Here is a 6,032-nt window from a genome sequence, read left to right as displayed (position 1 = left end):
ACTCTGACAGTAATAATGTGCAGCATCTTCAGTCTGGACTCCACTGATGGTCAGAGTGAAATCTTTGTCAGATCCACTGCCACTGAATCTAGATGGAGTTCCTGACTGACGGCTGCTTGCATGATAAATCAGGAGTTTAGGAGCTTCTCCAGGTTTCTGTAAGTACCAGGCCACACAGGGTGGGGTGCAGTCTATAGAACTGATAACTGGAGAACTGAGTTTACAACTCATCACAACATTTTCTCCTGGTGTGGCAGTTTTCACTGAAGGAGTCTGAGTGACTGTGATCTGAGCTGCTCTAGACCCTGAAAAACAAATCCGTTTTGATGCCATAAAATGGCATATTTTAAGCTGTGTAATATATAAATATATACTTCAATTGATTTTCAAATATATACTATTCACCTTGTAGTGTAAAGCAGTATAAAAGAGTCCAGATGAAGATGATGATGAAGGTCATGTTGATGAAGATTGTTGTGTGTGTCAGTGATGAAGTGTTAAACTCACAGCACTATAAACACTCTCAGAGCACTGAAGCATCTGATGAATATGCAAACAGACTCCAGATCATTTACCTCAAGACAGTAGAGATACACAGTCTTGCAATTTTATTTCTTAAATTTTTATTTACCATTTTCACAAGCAGACATTTATAATTTACTTCATGTTATTTTGGGTGGAGCTTCACCCTGCAAACACTGTTTAATGTTTAGTTTCATTCAGACTTTGATGCTGGGAGCATTTAATATCTGATGTGCAGATTTCTATGATCATCTATGATACTGTATAACAGGTCAGAGGTCATCCAATACGGAATGACCATCTAAATCTTGCTAAAGATTTCATTATAAAGCAGGTAAATAGAATTAGCAGAGTTTAAAATCACATGCGTGTTGAAAATGTGATGAGCCTTTATACAATAAGTATTAAAGATGAACATTTTGTGCTGCATTTTTTAATGATCCATTGCTGCTGTTGAGTCTCATATCAGTGTGTGTGAGTGTCGTGGAGTTTGTGTTCATCTGAGTGTGACGGAGGTTTTTGTACGACGCTTTCACTAGAATGAAGCACTGTGGTACACTTTTGGTGGAGGAACTAAACTGACCATCAGTAAGTCTCTTCAATTCTGTCATTAAAATGCAAGATATTATTATTGATTTTATTAAGAAAACATTTGCCAACAATTATTATAAAAATGTTATTGAAGTTAAAGAACAATAAAGATAGAAAATATTAATTATTAATATTAAAATTATTTATTCATTAATTCCAACATTTCATGATGAATTTATTTGTTTCAGTTTATTTAATAATGTCTGCAATTTTACAACTATATATTAATATTTAGTGATATTTCAGGATATTTATTTTTTCCATTTAAATTCATATTTCATATGTTTTCAGTTTGTTTCACTTCACATGAATAATTTTACATTTTATTATTGCTAATATTTAATTGCATTTTAATTCATTGATTGAAATAGTTTGATAATTATTTCATAATATATTGTGTGTCTGTAACTCTTGATAAAGTTAATAATTAAGAGTCTTTGAAATGCATGGCACAAAAGTTTGATAAAACAAACAAAATGATTCTAATTTGGTAGGCATCATCATAAGACAAATAAATTTAGTTATTAACATTTTTTTAATAAATATTTTAAACATGCATAATAATTATGATTCTGAGTGTTTCATATGCTCTTTTAAAAATACAATTGATATATAAATTATAATATTAATTTGTTTTCTAAATAATCATACATTTGCATGTGGACAATGGTTTTAAACTCAGTTTGAGAATAATTTAAAAAGGAATTGAGAAAATAGCAAATTCTTATAATTTTTACAGTATGTTAAGTTTGCTTCAAAAAACTGATTTAAATTTACAATTAGATGTACATTAAACATTTAGTAGAGGTGAACATTTATTTAATGGCGATTAAATGTAGGATAGTGTCTATGTGGAATATGAATGAAAGCAGTGAGGTCAAACTACAGTAATGATGAAATTATTGTGTTTTTTTCCTGCATTATCTGAAACAATGAGCTACAGTCAGAGTGCTGGAGTGTGAGTTTGTGTTGTGTGTGTTTGTGTGTTCACTATAAACACTCTCAGAGCACTGAAGCATCTGATCAATATGCAAACACACTCCACATCATTTACCTGAAGACAATTGCTCATTGACAGACACAAAATACAATTACTGAAGTGAAAACATAGAGTAAACATCTTTTTCATAATATTTGATCTTCTATAATAGCCAAATTGTTATATCATTCAATTCAGTTCTGAATAAATCTACAAAACCAACTTTAGAATATAAACCCCGACTTTCTCATATGAGACTGTATTTGGATGAAAACATCACTGTAAATCCCCAAATCCAGGTTTTTAACAGACATGAGGATCATCACTCGTGTCTCTGTCAATCACTGAATCAACTGAGCTTGATTGTGTCACATCACACATGATATAAAACATGTTCACTCTTTATAAATCTTTATAAAAGAAATTTAAACAAATATGGTGTTGAATAATATGAAAGAAATGCAATTACCCTGCCTACTGGTTTATTTATTTTAGATACCTTTACACATATTGGGATAATAAATTGAATTACTAATATATAGCTTACAACATGTTTTTTTTTTTTCTTCAGAAAATGCCATATAATGTATGGGCAGAAGTGTTGAATAACTGTTAGTTATGTATGTGTGTGTGCTACCCATGAGAAGGAGGAGCGGACGACTACAAGTACAGAAGAATGTGTGTGTGTGTGTGTGTGTGTGTGTGGTTCTGCTGCTAGAACCTTAAAAGGATTTCAGCCATCTTGGTCAAGTTTACTGGAGTTCAAGGACATGAGGAGGCCATGCTGCATCTGGGAGGATCTTGGAAATTTTGGGGAAATGCCAACTTATGTCAAAAAGATGAGAGGAGTATAAAAGACTGATGAGTAGATTGCTGCTTCGGATACTGATACTGTCAGTACCTCCGACGCCAAGAAACCCAGAGCTGAGGACAAGAAGTGAACTACACCTTTGATTGAAACTGTGATTGTTGTATTTTATATTTCAGTGGTTGAGTATTGTTTGCCTCTATATTTTTGTTTGTTATAAAAAGAAACATAACTAATTAAAATAAATTTAATTGATTACAAAAACTGCCTACCAAGGTTTTGATGTATAGTGTTTTAAGACTTTGAGTAAGAACATACCACAAAGGAGTCTTCTGACCAAGTTGTAAGTAATTTGAAATGCTTAGAACTTAGGCCAGGTTCGACTTACTTTACCTAACCTGAGAATAATAAATAATAAGGTTAGAGGTGTTAAGATCAAAGTGCAAACCGCAAAACAATGGTGCTATGCATATGTTGTTGTTTTTTTTAATGTTGAACAGCATCTGTTGGGTAATCTGGTCCTTAATTTTCACGTTCAAATTTTATATCATTGTTAATTCTTTCATACATTGATATTACTATAAATTATATTCATTATCATCTGCTCTGAAATTGAGGAATGTGTTTATATGATGATGATGCATTATGAGGAATGATAGAAAGAAGAATAAGGATAAATCATAAATGTCGAAAATCAAAATAGTGCAGGATGGAATAATATCTACTGAAGATCAAAAGTGGCTGAATTTCTACTTGAAGGACAGAAAATGACAAGAGACGAAATTACTTTAGAAAATCATGATCAAAAATGTCAAATACAGATGAAACTCAACAAATTGGATGTTTATTATAAGATTATATTGTGTTTCTGCACTGTTGAGTGAGTGATAGTGTTTGAGCAGCTGCAGCATCAGTTCAGTCACTGTGACTCTGACTGACGGAGGTTTTTGTACGACTCTTTATCACTGTGTGAACACATCTTTACTGTTGATAGAGTGGCGACTCTGACAGTAATAATGTGCAGCATCTTCAGTCTGGACTCCACTGATGGTCAGAGTGAAATCGGTTCCATCTTGTTCTCCATTCCCACTGAATCGACTGAAACTCTCATCATAGAGATTGTTTACCAGATAAATGATGAGTTTAGGAGTTTCTGCAGGTTTCTGCTGATACCAAGCTAAAGCCCAGCCAAATATTCCAGCATCAGTTTTACACTCTATAGTGACGTCTCGTCCTTCAGAAACAGTCAGAGCTTCAGGCTGAGTCACAGTGATTCCTCTGGATGCTGCTGACAACAACATTACATGTGTTTCATCAAATTAAATCAACATTAAAGAGTCAAAAATGAGCATCTTTCACTTCTGTTACCTGGAATAAAAGCTGTCAGAATCCAGATGAAGCTGCTGAAGAGATTCATTGTGTTTGTTGGTTTTGTAAAGTGTGTTATAAAGTGTTTGAGTCTGAACGCTATAAACACTCAGAGCGCTGAAGCATGTGTCGATGCAAAGTGACTCTCTGTGAAAAACCCCTCCTGGAAGAGAACAGACATGAAAAAGCCCACATGCAGATGAAAACTGAGCCTGTAAATGTGCTTTAGTCTTATGATCCAGTGGTGTGTGTGAAAAAAGTTTATATATCATTTCTTTATCATTCTGTGTGAGTCTCTGGTTCAGACTACAGGCTTTCTGATGATTCAGTGACAGAGTTGAATCATTCAGAGAAACAAGTATGTCACTTTGAAGTCCATGAGAGGGCAAAGGTCATCAAAACTTATTAAAAATGATCTTTTAGAAACCCAAAATTAAGATGTGTAAAGGAAATGTGATCAATACAGAGTCTTTAATTAGCTTTCATGCATTAAAAGACATTTGGAAATGATGAGCCCTTTTTTGTGAAAGTCACTTTAGTCCAACAATCCATGTGTGATGTTGAGAAGAGCTGCTGTTGAGTCTCATATCAGTGTGTGTGAGTGTCGTGGAGTTTGTGTTCATCTGAGTGTGACGGAGGTTTTTGTACGACTCTTTCACTAGAATGAAGCACTGTGCTACACTTTTGGTGGAGGAACTGAACTGGTGATCAGAAGTAAGTCTTTCTTAAATGATCTAATATAAATATATAATGTGTGTGTGTGTTTTAAAAGGAGGTTTAAGTTTATTTAAGAACATTTGGCAACATTTCTAGTTTTATTGTAAAATTTCATTCTATTTTATTGATTGATTGCACCTATGAATGTATTTAATTATTACATTTTGTCTGCTATATTACGTACAAGTCATATTTGATGATATTCAATATTTTTTCATTTCAAGGCAAAGTTCATATTTGTACTTAATATTTTACATTAGTAATTTCACATTTTTGTATACTAACAGTTTGATATATTATAATTAATGGCAATTCTTTTTATGAATTCTCAGTTATTTCTTAAAATATTTTAATTTGTGCATGACACAAAAGCTGGATAATATAGACAGAATATATTTAATTTCATGAGTCAAAAATAAATTTAGCCGATAAGCATGTTAAACTATAAGTTTACTTATAATTATTTTTATGAGCAAAAGTCCTGAATGTTGACTATTTTCAAAATAGAAATAAGAGTTCAATTTGTTTCCTAAATCCTAAAACGATACCACAAAAATAATCAATTTGCACTTGGTCAGATATATTTTATTAAATCTTTTTAAAAATGGTACTTAATTCAGAAAAATAGCATACATTTTACAGTATATCAGGTTTGCTTAAGAGAACTAATTTATATTTATATAGTATGTTGTACTTGATACACTGTAAATATTATAGTAAAAAAACAGCAGCTGTGATAGTCAGATTTGTTCTTTCACTTTCAAAAACTGCATTCAATATTTTACTGTAAAATTACATGAAATGTCCTGTTAGATTTAGTACAGTTTTTCACTGTATATAGTGAAATATAGAACTGTATATAGAACTTACTGTTAACCAATTAACAGTTTTTTCCCATAACATTTTTCAGTCTTTTGCAATTAAAATTATGATCGTTTTTACATTTCTTAACTGTACATTTAATTGTTAATAGCTAATGGAGAATATTTTGAAACCTCATTCAGGATATTTGTGTTATATGAATGACCGCAGTGATGTGGAGTTACA

The sequence above is a fragment of the Sinocyclocheilus rhinocerous genome, unplaced genomic scaffold, assembly GCF_001515625.1.
Source record: "Sinocyclocheilus rhinocerous isolate Xijiao unplaced genomic scaffold, SAMN03320098_v1.1 scaffold21699, whole genome shotgun sequence".
Classification (NCBI taxonomy): Eukaryota; Metazoa; Chordata; class Actinopteri; order Cypriniformes; family Cyprinidae; genus Sinocyclocheilus; species Sinocyclocheilus rhinocerous.
The sequence above is the reverse complement of the archived record's forward strand: the minus strand, read 5'-3'. Positions refer to the sequence as shown.